General features: G+C 45.1%; 1 pseudogene; it reads right to left on the bottom strand.

Annotated features, from left to right (window-relative positions):
- LOC139273439 (NACHT, LRR and PYD domains-containing protein 3-like) overlaps positions 1-12,604 on the bottom strand; it is an 84,455-nt pseudogene extending 71,851 nt beyond the window's left edge.
- Positions 12,605-24,453: the final 11,849 nt, after the last annotated feature.

Here is a 24,453-nt window from a genome sequence, read left to right as displayed (position 1 = left end):
TCCCTCAATAGCAAGAACATCCTTCCTCAGATTAGGAGACCAAAACCAAAAGGAGAACACAATATTCCAGGCGAGATCTCACCAAGGCCCGGTACAACTGCAGTAATACCTCCCTGCGCCTATACTCAAATCCCATAGCTTTGAAGGCCAACATACCATTTGCCTTCTTCACCGCCTGCTGTACGGTGAACTTTCAATGACTGATGTACCATGACACCCAGGTCTTATTCCACCTCCCCTTTTCCGAATCTGCTGCCATTCAGATAATATTCTGCCTTCGTGTTTTTGCCACCAAAGTGGATAACCTCACATTTATCCACATTATACTGCATCTGCCATGCATTTGCCCACTCACCTAACCTGTCTAAGTCACCTTGCAGGCCCTTAGCGTCCTCCTCACAGCTCACACCGCCACCCAGTTTAGTGCCATCTGCAAACTTGGAGATATTACAATCAATTCCTTCATCTAAATCATTAATGTATATTGTAAAGAGCTGGGGTCCAAGCACTGAGCCCTGCAGCACTCCACTAGTCACTGCCTGCCATTCTGAAAAGGACCCGTTTATCCCGACTCTCTGCTTCCTATCTGCCAACCAGTTCTCTATCCACGTCAGTACATTACCCCCAATACCATGTGTTTTGATTTTGCACACCAATCTCTTGTGTGGGACATTATCAAAAGCGTTTTGAAAGTCCAAATACACCACATCCACTGGTTCTCCCTTGTCCACTCTACTAGTTACATCCTCAAAAAATTCCAGAAGATTTGTCAAGCATGATTTCCCTTTCATAAATCCATGCTGACTTGGACTGATCCTGTCACTGCTTTCCAAATGGGCTGCTATTTCATTCTTAATGATTGATTCCAACATTTTCCCCACTACTGATGTCAGGCTAACCAGTCTATAATTCCCTGTTTTCTCTCTCCCTCCTTTTTTAAAAAGTGGCGTTACATTAGCTACCCTCCAGTCCATAGGAACTGATCCAGAGTCGATAAACTGTTGGAAAATGATCACCAATGCATCCACTATTTCTAGGGGCACTTCCTTAAGTACTCTGGGATGCAGACTATCAGGCCCCGGGGATTTATCGACCTTCAATCCCATCAATTTCCCGAACACAATTTCCCGCCGAATAAGGATATCCTTCAGTTCCTCCTTCTCACTAGACCCTCAGTCCCCTAGTACATCCAGAAGGTTATTTGTGTCTTCCTTCGTGAAGATAGAACCAAAGTATTTGTTCAATTGGTCTGCCATTTCTTTGTTACTCTTTATAAATGCACCTGAATCCGACTGCAAGGGACCTACGCTTATCTTCACTAATCTTTTTCTCTTCACATCTCTATATAAGTTTTTGCAGTCAGTTTTTATGTTCCCGGCAAGCTTCCTCTTGTACTCTATTTTCCCCCTCTTAATTAAACCCTTAGTCCTCCTCTGCTGAATTCTAAACTTCTCCTAGTCCTCAGGTTTGCTGCTTTTTCTGGCCAATTGATATGCCTCTTCCTTGGATTTAACACTGTCCTAAATTTCCCTTGTTAGCCACGGTTGAGCCACCTTCCCCGTTTTATTTTTACTCCAGACAGGGATGTATAATTGTTGAAATTCATCCATGTGATCTTTAAATGTTTGCCATTGCCTATCCACCGTCAACCCTTTAAGTATCATTTCCCAGTCTATTCTAGGCAATTCACGTCTCATACCGTCGAAGTTACTTTTCCTTAAGTTCAGGAATCTAGTTTCTAAATTAACTGTGTCACTCTCCATCTTAATAAAGAATTCGACCATATTATGGTCACTCTTCCCCAAAAGACCTTGCACAACAAGATTGCTAATTAGTCCCTTCTCATTACACATCACCCAGTCTAGGATGGCCAGCTCTCTAGTTGGTTGCTCGACATATTGGTCTAGAAAACCATCCCTAATACACTCCAGGAAATCCTCCTCCACCGCATTGCTACCAGTTTGGTTAGCCCAATCAATATGTAGATTAAAGTCGCCCATGATAACTGCTGTACCTTTATTGCACACATCCCTTATTTCTTGTTTGATGCTGTCCACCACCTCATTACTAATGTTTGGTGGTCTGTACATAACTCCCACTAGAGTTTTCTGCCTTTTGGTATTCCGCAGCTCCACCCATACCGATTCCACATCATCCAAGCTAATGTCCCTCCTTACTAATGCATTAATTTCCTCTTTAACCAGCAACGCCACCCCACCTCCTTTTCCTTTCTGTCTATCCTTCCTAAATGTTGAATACCCCTGGATGTTGAGTTCCCAGCCTTGGTCACCCTGGAGCCATGTCTCCGTGATGCCAATTATATCATAACCGTTAACTGCTATCTGCGCAGTTAATTCGTCCACCTTATTCCGAATACTCCTCGCATTGAGGCCCAGAGCCTTCAACCTTGCCTTTTTAATACACTTTGCCCATTTAGAATTTTGCTGTAATGTGTCCCTTTATGTTTTTTGCCTTGGGTTTCTCTGCCCTCCACTTTTACTATTCTCCTTTTTATCTTTTGCTTCTGCCTCCATTTTATTTCCCTCTGTCTCCCTGCATAGGTTTCCATCCCCCTGCCATATTAGTTTAACTCCTCCCCAACAGCACTAGCAAACACTCCCCATAGCACATTGGTTTCGGTCCTGCCCAGATGCAGACCATCCGGTTTGTACTGGTCCCACCTCCCCCAGAACCGGTTCCAATGTCCCAGGAATTTGAATCCCTCCCTTCTGCACCACCCCTCAAGCCACGTATTCATCTGAGCTATCCTGCAATTCCTATTCTGACCTGCACATGGCACTGGTAGCAATCCTGAGATTACTACTTTTGAGGTCCTACTTTTTAATTTAGCTCCTAGCTCCCTAAATTCGTCTCATAGGACATCATCCCGTTTTTTGCCAATATCGTTGGTACCTATATGCACCACGACAACTGGCTGTTCACCCTCCCATTTCAGAATGTCCTGCACCCGCTCCAGGACTTCCTTGACCCTTGCACCAGGGAGGTAACGTCCCATCCTGGAGTCTCAGTTGCGACCGCAGAAACGCCTATCTATTCCCCTTACAATTTAATCCCCTATCACTATAGCTCTCCCACTCTTTTTCCAGCCCTCCTGTGCAGCAGAGCCACCCACGGTGCCATGAACTTGGTTGCTGCTGCGCTCCCCTGATGAGTCATCGCCCTCAACAGTACCCAAAGCGGTGTATCTGTTTTACAGGGGAATGACCGCAGGGGACCCCTGCACTACCTTCCTTGCACTGCTCTTCCTGTTGCTCACCCATTCCCTATCTGACTATGTACACTTCACCTGCGGTAAGACCAACTCGCTTATCGTGCTATTCACGTCATCCTCAGCATCGTCGATGCTCCAGAGTGAATTCACCCGCAGCTCCAGTGCTGCAATGCCGTCTGTCAGGTGCTGCAGGTGGATGCACTTCCCGCACACGTAGTCGTCAGGGACACTGGAAGCGTCCCTGACTTCCCACATATGACAGGAGGAGCATAACACGTGTCCGAGCTCTCCTGCCATGACTTAACCCTTAGATTAACTTAATTTGGCAACAACAATGCTAAAGGTTACTTACTGATAAAGCCCACCAACACAGCCCCCACCCATTACTTTAGCAACAGTGAGCACTACCAAGGCCTCGACCATCACACCCCCAGCGCCACAAACGTGTCCAACTATGAACGCTTGGAGCAAACAAGAAATTGATGGCAGCCAAGGATAATAGTTCGGGGTACGTCAGCGAATAATTACTGTATTCCTAAGTTTAACCACCCCCAACTTCTGCGGGTTAAACACTATAAGCCTGTATCAAAACCTGACCCTGCGAGCACTTAAAGGCCCTGAATCAAAAACCATGAAGTTTAATGTGGAAAGAGGGTCAGGTAAAAAAAATGGGACCGGGAAAAAAGAGGGATACTCAAATGGTACACAGCGGGATACGCGGCAGGATACTTGCCGGGAGTTGCGACGGTAAACACTATAGACCTACACACAATAGATAATCGAGTTAACGCTGTAGCATGAACCTTACAGAGATTGCTGGAAAAGGATGAGGATAATGAAAAGATACAGGCACAACTGGGTAATGGCGCAGAAAGGGAAGTATTACAAGTGACCCACACATTGCGAGACCACACCAGAACCATAAATTCGATGAATGGAGCAGAACGGAATTTAAGTAAAACCAGACAGACAGAACTAGTATGTACAGGATATGGAGCATAGTTGCTCAATGGAATACAACATAAACTAGAGCAGCTTCAGAATGGAAAGGTGCCGGATTGGCTAATACTTGATGTATTTACCAACTGGACCTTGGATAAAAACATGACTCATGCCTGCAAGGTGCGGAGAAACAGTCATGCTTGGTTCCCAAAGGCCAGATGTGTAACCGGACATTTAAATATAATAGGTTTTGTATTATCTATACCACAGTATGATGTGACAAAGGGAGATCCTTTATACCAAACAATGTAGGAGAAATAAGAAATCAAACTCGCGTGCGGTACCATGACAAACCAGAAATGTAACTGAAAAGAACAACAGTACGAAGAGTCTCAGCATAGATGATTGTTATAAAAATAACCAAGTTGCTTTATGTCAAGATCCACTACGAATGATCAAAGATGACTGTGGATATAACCAAGTATTTTGAGTATCAGCCCCCTAACACAGGACTAAATTATTGCTGTTCTAGAAAGAAATGGAGATTGATGTGTGAGGACCATGGCAACTGAGATGAAGAAAGGAACACCTCATGCACCATTATGGATACTGACTTCTGCTTTACACCGCTTGACGAGACACAGATATAAACGGGATAATTGTAACCCCTGAGCTTAAGGAGGAAAGATCGATGGGACAATGATGGACATTACCTGAGGAGGTTATACGAAGACCATCGGGCCACAAGGAAAACCGATACTCGAACTGAAAGAGGAATAAACTCAACAGAATTGGACACCATTCGACAACATAGATACCCCAGGCGGGGCAGAAATTCGGCAGAATAGAGAAGACCCCAAGTGGAGGTAAGATAGAAGAAACAGAGGATACCCCAGGCGGGGTATAATTCAAACACCGAGAAAATGTTGGCTAAAAAGGACTTATACACGAACTATGTTGGACTCAAGATACTGGTTGTAGTGCAAGGGAACTCATCTTGCTAGTATTATCCTGTAAAAAGGTGTAACCGACGTAAGAGGCAGGCCCTAGCTCGTACTATAGTTAAAACATTGAATAAAGGGAAATCAGACAGTGCGGCAGAAAGGACTTATTTACTATAACCTTGATGGGAAAGCCAACAGGTAGGTCCTGCAGCTCGGGAAGTAGCGCTACCCTAGCGAAAGGACAACCCTGGAAGCTCACCTGTGAGGTATTAATTGGAAAATGGCCTATCTTGGGCATATAGCCAAGGGCCATTAGGGGGGAATTGGCAGGGGTAAATTGTAAGGTTGCAAATAGGAGGTCAGAATTATGCTGAAGGTAGTGAATTTATCAGTATTAGGAGGATCTGTATAATTGCCTATGTATGTAACACTTGCTTATATAGGTATAGCACACATACGCATTAAACTATAACTTAACCTTAGTTACACTTGAACAGCCGAAGTCAGCAGTTTTGTTTAAAGGTCCCTGAGGAAGAGATAAAGAAGCCAGTCCAAACCACCCTAGGCGTCTGATAGACTGGGGCAGAGGGCAAAATGGAACAAAACAATGATGAGATATGGACAGTTGCATGTACCACTCAGAGCCCGTCTGATAAGAGTCGACAAATCAATGTAACTTCACTGATAAAATAGACCTATCGATGATTTTGTAGGAGGATAGCCCCTCTCCAAAACCTATATAAATTGTACTTGAAAACTCTTGTATTTCGGAGGTTCCACAACTGAACTTCCCCGTGCATTGCTCATAATAAAACCGGTAAACCTGAGGTTCTGTTTGTTTACTTCCGTTGTCATTTTACAGTGGGAAGCTGGGCGAGGTATTGATTAACTATATCAGTTAGTCCACCTTGAGGGAAAGAAGCCTACTTTTTACCCCAACAATTGGCTAATTAACCGAAAACAGAGAGTCAGGATAAACGGGTTATTTTCCGGTTGGCAAACAATAACAGTTATCAGTGCTGGGGCTTCAACTATTTACAATCTATATTAATGACTTGGATGAGGGGACCGGGTGCAATGTAGCCACGTTTGCTGATGATACAAAGATGGATGGGAAAGCAAATTGTGAGGAGGACACAAAAAATCTGCGAAGGGATATAGACAGGCTCAGTGAGTGGGCAAAAATTTGGCAGATGGAGTATGATGCGACAAAGTATGAGGTTATGCACCTTGGAAGAAAAAATAGAAAAGAAAATTATAATTTAAATGGAGAAAAATTGCAAAGTGCTGCAGTACAGAGGGACCTGGGGGTCCTTGTGCATGAAACACAAAAAGTTCGTATGCAAGTACAGCAAGTAATCAGGAAGGCAAATGGAATTATGGCCTTTATTCAAGGGGGGGGTGGTGGGGTAGAGTATAAAAGCAGAAAAATCCTGCTACAACTGTACAGGGTATTGGTGAGACCACACCTGGAGTACTGCGTACAGTTTTGGTCTCCGTAGCTAAGAAAGGATATACTTGCTTTGGAGGCTGTTCAGGGAAGGTTCATTAGGTTGATTCCGGAGATCAGTGGTTGGCTTATGAATATAGGTTGAGTAGGCTGGGCCTATACTCATTGGAGTATAGAAAAATGAGAGGTGATCTTATCGAAACATAAGAGATAATGAGGGGGCTTGACAAAGTGGATGCAGAGAGGATATTTCCACTCATAGGGAAAACTAAAATTAGGGGGCATTGTCTCAGAATAAGGGACTGCCCACTTAAAACAGAGATGAGGAGGAATTTCTCCTCTCGGAGAGTTGTAAATCTGTGAGATTCTCTGCCTCAGAGAGCTGTGGATGCTGGGTCATTGAATATATTTAAGACAGAGGTAGACAGATATTTGAGCGATAAGTGAATAAAGGGTTATGGGGAGCGGGCAGGGAAGTGGAGCTGAGTCCATGATCAGATCAGCCATGATCTTATTAAATGACAAAGCAGGCTTGAGAGGGTCAAATGGCCTAATCCTGCTGCTAATTATTATGTTCTGTTATGTATGCAACCCTCAGTAACCTGTATCATACCGCCACCAGAGGGCATACCTGTTGGAGTCCCAAGGGATCCCAGCATCCCTTGGGAGCACTGGAGATAAGCAGGCCTCCCATGCTGTGCCAGAACTCTGGAATTTGAATAAAGGAGCTAAGGTCACACTTACTCATGTTTATTCAATTACATTACTTTATTGTGAGCATAACACTCTCCTAAGCCTCTTCTGTTCCAAAGAAAACAGACCCAGCATCTCCAATCCTTCCTCATAGCCAACATTCTCCAGTCCAAGCAATATTCTTTTGAATCTCCATTGCATCCTTTCCAGTGCAAATCACTTCTTTCCTGTAACATGGTGACCAGAATGAAGCTGCCCATGCCCGCATGGATAACATACAGTTTAGGGCTGATATGTGGCAAATAATATTCACGTCAATCAAGTGTCAGGCAATGACCATCTCCAACAAGAGAAAGCACAGCCATATGACATAACAGTCCATTACATTACCATCTCCAATTCCCCACATCAACCAAAATAGAAGTGGACCAGCCACATAAATCCCCCATGTCAACTGGAGCAGGTCAGAAGCTAAGTATTTTGCGGTGAGTGGCTCACCGAGTGACTCCCCAAATTGCCTCCCCCACCTACAACACACGTCAGGTGTGTGATGGAGTACTGTCCATTTTCTGGACGAGTGCAATTGCAACAACACTGAAGACACTCAACACCATCCAGGACAAAGAACTATGCTTGTTTAGCACCCCATCCATTGGTTTAAACATTCACTCCCTCCACCATTGGCTTACCGTGGTTGCAGATTGCTGTCTACACAATGCACTCCAGTAAGTTGGCAAGGCATCTTCGACAGCACCTCCCATGCTGACGACATCCACTACCTAGAAGGACAAGAATGCCAGGTGCGTGCGAACGCTTATGCCTCCAAGTTCTACAACCCTAACTTTAACATATATCACCAAACCTTGGAACTCCCTACCAACAGCAGTGTGGGAGCACCAACACCACATGGATTGCAGCAAGAAAGTGGCCCACTATCAACTATTCAAGGCCAACTTGGCATGCGGAATAAATGCTGTGCTTGCACTCACGTCTCGAAAATGAATTAAAAAAAACGTATTTCTAGTTGTGTGCTTGGTTTTGACTGGGACAATTTTCTGCTCTTCTTTCCTTCACAGAAAAGGTCACACCCGTTCTAAGATGTTCTTCTCTCTGGAAGCAGATATCTCTGTCGTTCCCCTCTCACCCTCGTCCCACTCAGCATGGCCTCCTGCTCCCTGATGTCACACTGCTGCTCAGGAAGACCATTCTCTGAGTCACTGTCTCTATCCACATTACAGTTCACAATGCCATGTATCTATTGGACAGTTCCAGTACTCAGGAGCTCCCTCCACCTGTGACAGCGATGCCCCTCTCGATGGACTCTCACTTCCCTCTCTCTCCTCAGTCCCTGTCCTGTTCCTTCATCCTCTGTTAGCTGCAGGTTCTTACTCAAAATCTGGACCCTTTGTCAGGACATAAATTATACTGTCAATCATTTTATGTACATACCTGTATCTGTTCTCATTCTTGTTGAGTATTTTGGATCTTCTTCTCTGTTAAGTCCTTCAGCCATGGTGGTGACAGGTGTTCCCAGATTCTGATGCTCTGTAATAAATGTACTATTAATAGGAGGGTTAGACGGAAATACTAGAATGAGAAGAAGAACATGATATCCAGTCCCTCCTGCCCCATCAGTACAACAGCTATTAGCTCTGGGATCAAGCATTTCCTGAGTGTTACGATCAATTCTCCACATCAGGTGTGACACAGACAGCAGCCCAGTGAGATCCAGTGAGTCCTGCTGATCTCCACAACCCAGTTCCAGACGGGCTCCCGTCGGCCGAGACTCCACACTGGGAGCGCCCATTGGTAAGATTTACTCACAGCGCAGGCCCAAACCAGCCTTATTCCTGAGATAGAGAATATTCTGCAGGGAAGGAGCGGTTGATCGTTGATGAATTCAATGATCCTTCACTTGGTTTTAAACAGTCTGGTGCTATTATTTTTTTTATTTACATATTTATATTGAATATTTTTGATTGGCGTTTTGATATTAAGTTCTGGTATTTTCTGAATATAATATCTATTCACATACACAGTATATAGCTGGGTGTTATCCCTCTGGTCTATATGGGCAATGGGATTGGCCGTGTGTTCATTGAGATGTGAGATGGTGCTTCTATTTGCATATATTTACCGTATCTCTTATGGTGTTAGCACCTGACTAATGAGCACTGTAGCTGGTGGAGGATCATTTACTGCTGTTCTACTCATTAAAACTAATGTCTAATGTTATGAATCATGTAACTTTAAACAGTGAGGTGATGCACAGCATTGATTTATGATATATTTTCAGTTTCTTTCAATCTCAGGAATGCTCATACATACACATGTGGTAGATTTGACTGCTGTTTTACAATCATAATTCCTCACTCGTGCGCGTGTCTCGCTGTGTGTGCGCCCAAACACGTGCATCCAATTAAATTATCAGACAGCGTCCTTTCCATTCCCCACTGTGGAAATGTAAAAGCGATTCAGTCTTGGATCAGTCATTTCTCCTGACTATAACTGAAGTTATTCTCCGGCATTAACTTATAACCAAGTTGGAGGTCTTGTAAGATTCACTGATCTGCTGTTTCACTCAGGCTGACACTGGTGTAATAAAAACACTACAGCAACAACTTGAATTTCCATCGAGATACGTCACAGGGCGCTTCACAGAAGCCAAATACGACAAAGGATGGCTGCAGACTAAAGAAGCTAGAAAGAGGCGTCGACAAAATGTTGGTCAAAGAAGCAAGTTTTAAGAGCATTATAAAGGAGGAGAGGGAGCTGGAGAGGTTTAGGGATGAGAATTGCTGAGCATGGGGACAGGAAACCGAAGGGTCAGCTGCCAAAGATGAGGTGAGGGGAGCGTGAAATGCCACAAGAGGCCAGAGTTGCAGGAATAGAGAGATCTTGCTGGTGTGGAATTGTAGGGCTGAAGGAGGTTACAGAGACAAGGAGGGATGAGACAATGGAGGGATTTAAATGACGATGGGGGTTTTACTTTAGCGGTGCTGGGGGAATCGAGAGCCAATGCAGGTTCATAACTACATGGTTGATCGGTTAGCAGAGTTTTGAAGCTCTTTGACACGCTTTATGTCCACTGGCCCAACCCCACACCCCACTGACCCAGCCCCACATCCCACATCCCACATCCCAATGGCCCAGCCACGCATCCCACATCCCACATCCCGCTAACCCGGCCCCACACCCCGCTGACCCGGCCCCACACCCCACACCCCACACCCCACATCCCACTGACCCGGCCCCACACCCCGCTGACCCGGCCCCACACCCCGCTGATCCGGCCCCACACCCCACACCCCACACCCCACTGACCCGGCCCCACACCCCACTGACCCGGCCCCACATCCCACTGACCCAGCCCCGCACCCCGCCCCACATCCCACCGACCCAGCCCCACAGGAGTTAATACCCATTTAGAGACAGTTTATTAATACAGGAGTTTATACCCATTTAGGGACAGTTTATTAATCCAGGAATTTATACCCATTTAGGGACAGTTTATTAATATTGGAGTTTATACCCATTTAGGGACAGTTTATTAATATTGGAGTTTATACCCATTTAGGGACAGTTTATTAATCCAGGAGTTTATACCAATTTAGGGACAGTTTATTAATATTGGAGTTTATACCCATTTAGGGACAGTTTATTAATCCAGGAGTTTATACCCATTTAGGGACAGTTTATTAATCCAGGAGTTTATACCCATTTAGGGACAGTTTATTAATATTGGAGTGTATACCCATTTAGGGACAGTTTATTAATGCTGCATGTTAGAACCATTTAATATCAGTTTAATAATGTTAGAGGGTACACGCATTTGAATTCAGCATATGAATGCTGGAAGTTATACCCATTTGCGGCCAGTTTATTAACTTTTGTTCATTCATGGGATGTGGGTGGCCCTGGCAAGGCCAGCATTTATTGCCCATCCACATTGCCTTTGACAAGGTGGACGTGAGCCACCTTTTTGGACGGCTGCAGTGGTGAAGATTCTCCCACGGTGCTGTTAGGAAGGGAGTTACTAATTCTGGAGGTGATATCCATTTGGGTATAGATTATTAATGCTGCCGGTTATACCCATTTTCAGAAAGTGTATTAATGCTTGCGGTTATTGCCATTTAATGCAAATTTATTCAAGCTGGAGTACATACTCATTTCATGGTAATGTTTTAATGTCGGAGACTACTAATTCGTGGTCAGTTTCTTAATGCTGAAGGTCATACACATTTCATTTAGTTTAGTAATTCCGGCAGTTATATAATTTGGAGTTATATCAAAACAGGAGGCGACGCCATCTGGGGTCAGTTTATTTATGCTGGAGGTTATAACCATTCGGGTTTAATTTATTAATACTGGAAGTTCTACACATTTTAATTTAATTCATTAATGTTCGATGTTGTACTAATTCGACGTGAATGTATTAAAAGGCTGGAGCTTTGCCCTTTGGACACTTTCCCTCTAAAATGTGCCTGAAGTCTGTTTCTCGCTAAAGGGAGCAGCCTCTGTTTTTTCCCAGCCATTTGACAATAACTACCTCATTAACATGAACTTTTTCCCAGCAAAAACAAGCGTTCTTGCTCCATTCTCCTAATTAATTCACCCCCTTTTCTAACAGACTGAAACTGACATTGTCGCGATAAACTGTAATTAATGATGATAATTTACTGGGCACATGTTTTATCTCCATAGTTGCTCCGATTCTGTGACTGGATTGCGTTCAGTCCGGCCTCAGGTAACCAGAGACTGATTTTCCAGGTGCTCGGCAGAGAGCGATAATCGGCCAGTGTGAATATTTACTGAGCTGTGTGTTCGGTCTGAATTTCTGATCCTGCCTTTGATCAGTTAAATTAAAAATGTGCTGGACACAGAACGGTTCAGTGAGTAAAAAGACCGGGTGCTACAGTAAAAATACACACTCACCTAAAAGTATCCAGGTTCCATTCCCTGTCTGAGTGAACTGCAAATTCTAAAATGTAAAGGAGGAGCCTCTGTAGTAAAATGTGGTAAATCCCCAGACATCGTGTTCCTGCTTTCCGCTCTTAAAATGTGTCTGTGGGGAGGCTGGTGGAGCCCAGGGGTGTGTAAAGCCCTCAAATGCCTGGTGAGAAATGGACTGGTCACAGTCTGAGCCCAGACTCACAGAATAGCTGCATCCCCGACGCTGGGGAACACCTCAGACCGCGGGAAATGGGCTTTAGAGAGGAAAAGTAAAAGGACAAAAGAATAAAACACAGAAATGAATCTTAGAAGTTACATTAACCTTACCTCGATCCCACAAGGATTTTCTGTTGCTTTATATCCGTGTAGATTTTACAAATGATATCCTCCTTATTTCATTACAACCAATCAGATAGATATTCGTGGTTGTGACAAATAGTGAATGTGATCTACTCCTTGTTTTGTGAGATTCAAAGTTTCGCCCTCTGTGTGAAAGCTGCTGCCAGCCCTCAGGATGGATTTCAACTCAAACATTGCTGAGTCGCTTCAGTACAGGGAGCGGCCTTTCGAGTCAAATCAAATCCAACCGATTTGACAATTCTCTGCCTCTTCAACTGTGAAGAAAGTGAATTATAAATTTTAGTTCAGCTCTTGTTCCAGGGAAGATCAGTAAATCAGACACATTTGCTAAAGGTCCCGGGGCCTTCCTACGTTTTGGTTACTTGTACAGCAAATTACGTTTTAAAGATCAGTAATTCGTTTCTTCCTATCTGTGAGAAAAGTATTTTTAGCCCTAAAACTAAATTCCGTCTTAAAATCTCCTGAAGTTTATGTCTCTGAAGGGAGCGACCGCTCGGATCTTTTTCAGCCAGTGTGACAATAATTGCCTCATTAATAAAATGAACGTTTTTCAGTAAAAACAACAGTCACTACTTTATTCTCCTACCTAATTCACATCTGCTCCTCAGTTTGATCTCAGCAAGTGACAAATAGTGAATGTGATCCACTCCTTGTTTTGTGAGATTCAAAGTTCCGCCCTCTGTGTGAAAGCTGCTGCCAGCCTCAGGATGCATTTCAACTCAAACATTGCTCAGTCGCTTCAGTACAGGGAGTCAAATCAAATCCAACGGGTTTGACAATTCTCTGCCTCTTCAACTGTGAAGAAAGTGAATTATAACTCTTGACTGAGTTGAACTGACATTTCTCGGTTATACAGCACTTCATTATTATAATTAATTGGGCACAACTTTTATCTCCGCAGTTGCTCCTATCCTGTCAATGGAGCAATCTCAAAATCAGAGGTAGGCAGTTCAGTCGGAAAATCAGGACGTACTTTTACACACAAAGGCTAGTGTAAATATGGAATTCCTTCCCCAAAAATTGTGGATTCTGTGTCGATTAAATTATTCAAGAATGAGATGGACAGATTTTTATTAATTAAGGATGTCGAGAGAAGTGAATCAAAGGCAGGTAGATGAAGTACAGATAAACTGTTATTTCACGTGATGTGGACACACTTGTGAGTACAACACTGGCACATAGAAACATAGAAAATAGGTGCAGGAGTAGGCCATTCGGCCCTTCGAGCCTGCACCACCATTCAATGAGTTCATGGCTGAACATGCAAATTCAGTACCCCATTCCTGCTTTCTCACCATACCCCTTGATTCCCCTAGTAGTAAGGACTACACCTAACTCCTTTTTGAATATATTTAGTGAATTGGCCTCAACAACTTTCTGTGGTAGAGAATTCCACAGGTTCACCACTCTCTGGGTGAAGAAGTTTCTCCTCACCTCGGTCTTAAATGGCTTACCCCTTATCCTTGGACTGTGACCCCTGGTTCTGGACTGCCCCAACATTGGGAACATTCTTCCTGCATCTAACCTGTCTAAACCCATCAGAATTTTAAATGTTTCTATGAGATCCCCTCTCATTCTTCTGAACTCCAGTGAATACAAGCCCAGTTAATCCAGTCTTTCTTGATATGTCAGTCCCGCCATCCCGGGAATCAGTCTGGTGAACCTTCGCTGCACTCCCTCAATAGCAAGAATGTCCTTCCTCAAGTTAGGAGACCAAAACTGTACACAATACTCCAGGTGTGGCCTCACCAAGGCCCTGTACAACTTAATGATCATGTGGAAACCCAGCGACCACCGGCAGAACATGTACCACGATCGCGCGGCTGTTTCCCGTGACATTGTAGTAACACCTCCCTGTCCCTCGCTATGAAGGCCAACATGCCATTTCCTTCTTCTTTCTAGATCCTCTGACCCCTTTTATATCCGGAAGGTTGTTTGTATCCTCCTTAGTGAATACCGAACCAAAGTACTTGTTCAATTGGTCTGACATTTCTTTGTTCCCCGTTATGACTTCCCCTGATTCTGACTGCAGGGGACCTACGTTTGTCTTTACTAATCTTTTTTTCTTTACATATCAATAGAAGCTTTTGCAGTCGATTTTAATGTTCACTGCAAGCTTCCTCTCATACTCTATTTTCCCTGCCCTATTCAAGCCCTTTGTCCTCCTCTACTGAGTTCTAAATTTCTCCCAGTCCCTGGGTTCGCTGCTATTTCTGGCCAATTTGTATGCCACTTCCTTGGCTTTAATACTATCCCCGATTTCCCTTGAAAGCCACGGTTGAGCCACCTTCCCTTTTTTATTTTTACGCCAGATAGGGATGTACAATTCCTGTAGTTCATCCATGCCGTCTCTAAATGTCTGCCATTGCCCATCCACTGTCAACCCTTTAAGTATCATTCGCCAATCTATCCTAGCCAATTCACGTCTCATACATTCAAAGTTACCCTTCTTTAAGTTCTGCACCATGGTCTCTGAATTAACTGTTTCATTCTCCATCCTAATGTAGAATTCCACCATATTATGGTCACTCGTCCCCAAGGGGCCTAGAACAACAATATTGCTAATTAATCTTCTCTCATTACACAACACCCAGTCTAAGATGGCCTCCCCCTAGTTGATTCCTCGATATATTGGTCTAGAAAACCATCCCTTATATGCACTCCAGGAAATCCTCCTCCACCGTATTGCTTCCAGTTTGGTTAGCCCAATCTATATGCATATTAAAGTCACCCATGATAACTGCTGCACATTTATTGCAATGCACCCCAAATTTCCTGTTTGATACCCTCCCCAACATCACTACTACTGTTTGGAGGTCTGTACACAACTCCCACTAGCGTTTTCTGTCCTTTGGTTATCCGTTGCTCCACCCATACCGATTCTACATCATCCAAGCTAATGTCTTTCCTTACAATTGCATTAATTTCCTCTTTAACCAGCAACGCCACCCCGCCTCCTTTTCCTTTCTGTCTATCCTTCCTAAATGTTGAATACCCTTGGCGGTCCCTGGAACCAGGATGACTTGCTTCCACATGGGTTCACAGATGTTTCAATGAAGGCCCCGATCTTTCATAAGAACATAAGAATTAGCAACAGGAGTAGGCCATCTAGCTCCTCGAGCCTGCTCCGTCACTCAACAAGATCATGGCTGATCTGGCCGTGGACTCAGCTCCACTTATCCGCCCGCTCACCATAACCCTTAATTCCTTTATTGGTTAAAAATCTATCTATCTGTGATTTGAATACATTCAATGAGCTAGCCTCAACTGCTTCCCTGGGCAGAGAATTCCACAGATTCACAACCCTCTGGGAGAAGAAATTCCTTCTCAACTCGGTTTTAAATTGGCTTCCCCGTATTTTGAGGCTGTGCCCCCTAGTTCTAGTCTCCCCAACCAGTGGAAACAACCTCTCTGCCTCTATCTTGTCTATCCCTTTCATTATTTTAAATGTTTCTATAAGATCACCCCTCATCCTTCTGAACTCCAACGAGTAAAGACCCAGTCTACTCAATCTATCATCATAAGGTAACCCCCTCATCTCCGGAATCAACCGAGTGAATCGTCTCTGTACCCCCTCCAAAGCTAGTATATCCTTCCTTAAGTAAGGTGACCAAACTGCACGCAGTACTCCAGGTGCGGCCTCACCAATACCCTGTACAGTTGCAGCAGGACCTCTCTGCTTTTGTACTCCATCCCTCTCGCAATGAAGGCCAACATTCCATTCGCCTTCCTGATTACCTGCTGCACCTGCAAATTAACTTTTTGGGATTCATGCACAAGGACCCCCAGGTCCCTCTGCACCGCAGCATGTTGTAATTTCTCCCCATTCAAATAATATTCCCTTTTACTATTCCCCCCCCCCCCCCCCCCAAGGAGGATGACCTCACATTTTCCGACATTGTATTCCATCTGCCAAACCTTAGCCCATTCGCTTAACCTATCTCAATCTTTTTGCAGCCTCTCTCTGTCCTCTACAGTCCTGAACTCTAATTGAAAGGGTGGAAGATGCCTGGAGCCATAAGGTAATTAAATGGAGGACCGGGCGTGCGGGGCTGAATGGCCTCCTCCTGTTCCTATCTTCCTCCATTTAATCAGATGCTGAATAATAAGTTCCAGCATTTGGTAAATGTAAAGATTAACCCGAGTCTCTGGACAATGACTTCAGCACTAGAGGATATCAACGTCCCCTTTAAACGGATGTGAATGTCTGTTTTTATTTAAGGCTGAGCTCCATCTATTGTGAACGTTACAGAATTCCAGGACAGTAAAGATCAGATAATCAGTGCTGGTGAATCGAGGGTAAACTTTGCAAAGTATAGTTTGCTAAACTCACGCACTGTCCCGCCCTGTGTCCAGTCAGAACTAAACAGTGAGGAGCTCAACATTACTGATTTTCGAACTGCCCACTTGATGAACTGATGTGTCCAGTAGCTTGTATCGCAAACAATATCCCCAACTCCGAGTTAAAATAATAATATTCGTGTTAAAACGATAAACAGTGAGACAAGTCATAACAACGAGTTCGCTGGCACCAAGTAAGAGCCTCCACCTCTGCCGGGTGAGTCCCAGCAGTTCTCCCACACCCACCTGGTGGGACAAGACAACACTTGCTCGGAAGCTTATTGTTTCGGAGTGAGCAACACAGTGTAGTCCTTCTAATTGATCTGCTTTTTCCTGCCAGTTCTGTATGGGGTCCCACAGTGTATCAGGATCCTGCCAGGTGTGTATGGTGTCTCACAGTGTATCAGAATCCTGCCAGTTCTGTATGGGGTCTCACAGTGTATCAGAATCCTGCCAGTTCTGTATGGGGTCCCACAGTGTATCAGGATCCTGCCAGGTGTGTATGGTGTCCCACAGTGTATCAGAATCCTGCCAGTTCTGTATGGGGTCTCACAGTGTATCAGAATCCTGCCAGTTCTGTATGGGGTCCCACAGTGTATCAGGATCCTGCCAGGTGTGTATGGTGTCCCACAGTGTATCAGAATCCTGCCAGTTCTGTATGGGGTCTCACAGTGTATCAGGATCCTGCCAGTGTGTTTGGATTTTCATAATGTATTGGGATCCTGCCAGGGCTGTATGGGGTTCAGTGTGTCAGGTGTGTATGGGGTTTCACAATACACCTTGATCCTGTCAGGTGTATACGGAGTTTCACAGTGCATCAGGATCCTGCCAGGTGTGTATGGGGGTTCAGTGTGTCAGGTGTGTATGGGGGTTCATTGTGCATAAGGACCCTGCCAGGGCTGTATGGGGGTTCAGTGTGTCAGGTGTGTATGGGGGTTCAGTGTGCATCAGGATCCTGCCAGGTGTGTATGTGGTTTCACAGTGTATCAGGATCCTGCCAGGTGTATATGGAGTTTCACAGTGCATCAGAATCCTGTCAGGTATGTCTGGGGGTTCACTGTGCATCAGGATCCTGCCAGGTCTGTATGGGGGTTCAGTGTGTCAGGTGTGTATGGGGTTTCAGTGTATCAGGATCCTGCCAGGTGTGTATGGGGTTTCACATTGTATCAGGATCCTGCCAGTTCTGTGTGGGGTCCCATAGTGTATCAGAATCCAACCATTCTGTATGGATTTTCCAGTGTGTCTTGGGATCCTGCCAGGGCTGTATAGGGGTTCAGTGTGTCTGGTGTGTATAGGGTTTCACAGTATATCATGATTCTTGCAGGTCTGCATGTGGTTTCAAAGTGTATCAGGATGCTGACAGGTGTGTATGGGTTTCACAATATATCGCGATCCTGCCAGATGTACACAACGTTTCACAAGTGTGACAATTGTTAACATTTACACCAACGTGCAGGCCAAAACCAGTGTTTTTCCTTCGGCAGGTTACATTCTATCGAGGGAATTATGATAATTAAAGGGAATTAAAGGAGCAGGGGTCCCGTCACTGATAATAAAACAAGTAACCACTAAAATTAACAGATAGGAGTATTGCTAGAATACGATATTGTTGATATTAATCATGTGTCTTATTATACAAATGTAATTAATATAGACGTAAATGCAAGTTGTTGTGACTGTTGTGTGTTTCTATGAACCAGTGTCAGCGTGAGTGAAACAGCAGATACCTGACATTTACAAGGTCTCAAACTTGGTAATAAATTAATGCTGGAGTGTAATGTCAGGTGACGCAATTCCAACTAAACGTCTGGCTGCCCATCTACCCTTCTCGTACTCAATGCTGGCTGATATTGTAAACGGTTCTATCTCCACAGGGACTGTACTCTCTTTCAAATCTGAAACATCTCTCCTCTCAGCAAAAAACATCATTAACCCTTCTGTATTTGAAAACTATCACCAACTTCCAACCTCTCTTTCCTCTCATCCTCTCCAAAGTCCTGAACGCATTGTCAGCTCCCAAATCCCCCAGAGAGAACTGGAAAAAATCCGAACTGATTAATTGTTCTAGAGCAGTTTATCCTGGAGAAAATCCAATTCTTGGAGTTCAGCAGCAGTGAGCGGAGTCCCGGGGATTGGAAAAACAATAACGGTACAAAAGATTGTTTATGACTGGGCCACTGGGAAAATATACCCACACTTTCAATTTGTTTTCAATTTAAATTCTGGGATTTGAACACCACTAACTGTAGAATAAACCGGAGGAATCTGATTCTGGATCTGATCCTTACTTTCAGATTATTCTGAGAGCGCTCTGGAAGAACCCAGAGGGATTGCTGTTTATATTCGATGGTTTGGATGAATTCAAGGGCCGTATGGATTTTGCTGACAATCGGAGAAATACAGAACCTCAGCACCGGTGCACAGATCCCGAAGACTGGTGTGAAGTGTCTGACATTGTGTACAGTTTAATACAGCACAAGCTGCTCCCAGGATGTTCAGTGCTAGTGACCAGCCGCCCCACTGCATTACATTATTGGAAAAGGCTGAGATCAGTGTCCGGGCTGAAATCCTGGGATTTGTGGGTGAAGAACGGAAGGAATATTTCAACTTTTGAAGATCAAGCGGTGGCAGCAGCTGTGTTCAAAAACTTGGACGAGAACGAGATCCTGTACACCATGTGCTACAACCCTTCCTACTGCTAGATTCTCGTTCTTTCACTGGACCCCTTCTTTAAAGAGACAGGAATCAGCAGCGAGTTCCCAAGACCATCACCCAACTATATGCCTACTATATTTACAACATTCTGAAAAACCATGGCCGAGAGATTGAAAGCCCCCCAGAGATGAATTAATGACGATGATGAGATGGCCTTCACAGGAGTCTCTGAGAAGAAGATTGTGTTTAGAAATGGAGATTTGATCAAGTACAATCTGCAACCTTCCCAGTTCCTGTCTGGGTTCATGATGGAACTTTTGGAGAGAGATGATTCTGCTCAGAGCGTGGTGTACACGTTCCCACACCTCACCTTCCAAGAGTTTGTAGCCGCACTCGCACAATTCCTGACTCTCGATCCTGGGGACATCCTGAAACTCCTCCGTGAAGCTCACAGTAAGCAAGATAGGCGATTTGAGATATTTCTCTGGTTTGTTGCTGGTCTCTCCTCACCAGAGTCAGCTCGGCCCCTGGAGGAGTTTCTGGGTAAATTTCTTCATCGAACCACCTGCCGAGTGAGTGACTGGGTGAAGAAGGTTGAAGGACAGATTGGGAACATAGAGAGTGAAACTGGTAAAAGGAACCTCCTGAACACATTCCACTACCTGTTTGAGTCCCAGAATAAAGCACTGGCTCGGGCCACAGTGAGATCTGTGGAAAGACTTACATTTGAGGAATTGCAACTGACCCCCATTGACTGTGCGGTCCTGTCTCGTGTCATTGGACTCTGTGATACTGTAAAAGAACTCCATCTACAGGACTGCTTCAGTCAGCGTGAAGGATTCCAGCAGCTGGTACCCATACTGCACAAATGCCGGGTGTTGAGGTAACTGTTTATTTGTCTCTAACTGTTGGGTGAATTGTAGAACAATCACAGATTGTGTTGTTGCTCCGTAACGAAGGGAAACAAACAGTTGTTAACCCAGAGAGAAGCAGATTCAACACACATGACCAATAATAAGAGGATTGGTTAGTAATTTCCTAAGGACTGCAGAATCTAGAACGGATCCTTGTGAACAAGTAGGGATCAACTGGGCCTTTATTCACCAGAGTTTAGAAGGATGAGAGGGGATCTCATAGAAATGTATAAGATTCTGACGGGACTGGACAGGTTAGATGCGGGAAGAATGTTCCCGATGTTGGGGAAGTCCAGAATCAGGGGACATAGTCTCAGGATAAGGGGTAGGCCATTTAGGACTGAGATGAGGAGAAACTTCTTCACTCAGAGAGTTGTTAACCAATGGAATTCCCTGCCGCAGAGAGTTGTTGATGCCAGTTCATTGGATATATTCAAGAAGGAGTTAGATATGGCCCTTATGGCTGAGGGGATCAAGGGATATGGAGAGAAAGCAGGAAAGGGGTACTGAAGGAATGATCAGCCATGATCTTATTGAATGACGATGCAGGCTCGAAGGGCTGAATGGCCTACTCCTGCACCTATTTCCTGTGTTTCTATGTTTCTATAATCCGCCAGCAAAGATAAAATTAATTTAAAATGTTTTCCACATCCACCATTTCAACTAGAAACGGGACAGAACCCAGAGTTTAAATCTCTAACAGTTCGATATTTACTCCAATACTGTGCAGGGTGTGTCTTGTCAAGGGGGAGATTTCCTGGATTGGGAATATTGGGGAATTGGGACTTCTTTCAGCTGTGAATGTTTACAATTGTTCACAGTCCTGAACATGAAGACCAGAATGATATTCAGGATCTTCAATCTTCCGGTAAAAAGTTTCCAATCTAACGTGTTGTAGGGAATTAGCCCCAGAGTACAGTGGCCCTCCAAACTGTGGTCTCTGATCCACATGAAATATGCGGGCCCATTTCTAGGCAAAATGATTTTGGTTGTCATGGACGCTTACTCAAAATGGATTGAATGTGCAATAACGTCTGCAAGCACGTCGACGGCCACTATTGAAAGCCTACGAACCCATATTTGCTATGCACGGCCTGCCTGAGGTCCTAGTCAGCGACAATGGGCCGTGTTTCACCAGTGCTGAATTCAAGGAAGTCATGACCCGCAATGGGATTAAGCACGTCACATCTGCCCTGTTCAAGCCCGCATCCAACGGCCAGGCAGTTCAGACCATCAAGCAAAGCCTGAAACGCATGTTAGAAGGCTCCCTGCAGACCCGACTATCCCGAATGCCGCTCAGCTACCACACCAGACTCCACTCTCTCACCGGAGATCCCCCAGCCGAGCTGCTCATGAAAAGGGCACTCAAAACAAGACTCTCTCTTGTCCACCCTGATCTCCATGATCACGTCGTGGGCAGACGGCATCAACAAAGTGTGTACCATGACCGCTCAAATTTGTCACGCGATATTGAGATCAATGATCCTGTGTTTGTACTCAATTATGGACATGGTCCCAAATGGCTCGCTAGCACGGTCATAGCCAAAGAGGGGAGTAGGGTGTTTCAGGTCAAATTGGCCAATGGCCTAACATGCAGAAAACATTTGGACCAAATCAACTTGCGGTTCACCAACAGCTACGAACAACCCAAAGAAGACACCACCAACTTTGACCCACACACACACACACACGGCAACTGACATCATGGTTGACCACGAAGCCGAACTCACCATCCCCAGCAGCCCAGTGAAGAAACAACCAACTCACCCACATACGCATTCGTACCGAGATGATCGACAAGGGAGCGAAAATAAGTGTACTGTTGACTTCATGGGGGGAGTGATGTTATGTATTTAACCCCTTGTAACCACCAGAGGGCCTACCTGTTGGAGTCCCAAGGGATCCCAGCATCCCTTGGGAGCACAGTATATAAGCAGGGCACCCATGAGGTACCTCCACTCTGAAGTCTTATTAAAGGAGCTAAGGTCATTATACAAAATACTCAGTTTCATCCTTTATTATGAGCGTATCAGTTATAAACTGGGATTGTTGTTGGTTGCTGTTTAAATGTTTTAACAGACCAGTTTTTTCTATTCGGTAATATTCCACTAGTGTACCGTGGCTGCAGTGTGTACCATCTACAAGATGCAGAAACGACCCAAGGCTTCCAGCACCTAGAAGGACAAGGGCAGCAGGCGCAAGGGAACACCATCATCTCCAAGTTTCACACCATTCTGACTGGGAAATAGATCACTGTTCCTTCATGGTCGCTGGTTCACAATCCTGTAACTCCCTATCTAACAGCACTATGGGAATATAGTCACTAAACGGACTGCAGTTGTTCAAGGAGGTGGCTCACCACCATCTTCTCACCGGTGTTATGTATGTAACTATGTAATACTTGCCACCAGAGGGCGCGACTGTTGGAGTCCTAATGGTCACCTGCACACATGTGCAGGGCCAGTATAAAAGGTTGACTGCCATGTTGTTTAGGCACGCTGGAGTTGTAATAAAGACGACTAAGGTCACACTAAGTTTAGCTCACAGTACTCACCTCGTGGAGTTCTTCTACACAATTGGCGACAAGTAATAGAATACGAACCTTCACGCAACCATGGCTGCCGTTGGAATATTAGAGAGATTCGTAGAGGGTGATGATTGGGAAGCCCTCATCGAGCATCTCGACCAGTACTTCATGGCCAACGAGCTGGAAGGAGACACTAATGCGGTCAAGTGCAGGGCGGTTCTCCTCACCAGCTGTGGGCCTAAAATATACGGCCTCATCAAGAATCTGTTTGCACCGACAAAACCAATGGAGAAGGAATATACAGAGTTGTGCACTCTAGTTCGGGACCACCTCAAGTCGAAGGAGAGTATCCTCATGGCCAGGTATCGTTTTTACACGCACCATCGCTCCGGGGACCAGGACGTGGTGGATTATGTCGCCGACCTGAGATGCCTCGCGGGACCTTGCGATTTTGGAGCTGCGTTGGGGGAAATGCTATGGGACTTTTTCATGCTGGGCACCAGCCACGAGGTCATTCTTCGAAAGCTGCTGGCTGCCGAAACCCTAGACCTAAGCAGGGCCTTTGCGATCGCCCAGGCATGCATGGCCATGGACGATAACACCAAACAGATATCTTCTCAACATCGAAGCTCACCGACAAGTGCATAAAATGATGTTGCCAGCAGGCTGAATTGCATATGGCAGGGCCTATACGTCTGCGGCTGCAACACCCGTGATGACTCAGAGTCTGCCATCGGGGGTCAATGTGAATCCATTAGCAATGTGTTGGCGCTGCGGGGGTAATCATCGGGCCCATCAATGTCGGTTCAAGCACTACGTGTGCAAAGGCTGCGCAACAATGGGGCACCTCCAGCAAATGTGCAAACGTGCTGCGACACACCACGTGGCAGATGATGATTGATCTGGCACCGATCACGCAGCACAGGCAACTCAACCCAAGGAAGAAGTGTATGGAGTACATACCTTCACCACCAAGAGCCCTCCTATAATGCTGGAAGTCAAATTAAATGGAGTTCCAGTATCTATGGAGTTGGACACAGGTGCAAGTCAGTCAATAATGAGCCAGTAGGCTTTCGAGAAACTGTAGGACAATAAGGCACAAAGGCCCAAACTGAGCCTGATTAATGCAAAGCTGCGTACCGACACCAGTCCTTGGAAGTGCGGCAGTGAAGGTATCGTATGATGGAGCTGTGCATGACGTATCACTGTGGATTATTCCAGGCAATGGCCCAACGCTCTACGGCAGAAGCTGGCTCGAAAAGATTAGATGGAATTGGAACGACATCAAAGCACTATCTTGAGTGGATGACGCCTCGTGTGCTCAAGTGCTGAGCAAGTTTCCCTCGCTATTCGAACCAGGCATCGGCAACTTCACAGGCTCCAAGGTACAGATCCATCTAGGCCCCGATGCATGGCCCGTCCATCACAAGGCTCAGGCAGTT

Source organism: Pristiophorus japonicus, chromosome 9, assembly GCF_044704955.1.
Source record: "Pristiophorus japonicus isolate sPriJap1 chromosome 9, sPriJap1.hap1, whole genome shotgun sequence".
Lineage (NCBI taxonomy): Eukaryota > Metazoa > Chordata > Chondrichthyes > Pristiophoridae > Pristiophorus > Pristiophorus japonicus.
This window is presented reverse-complemented; position numbering and strand designations above follow the sequence as displayed.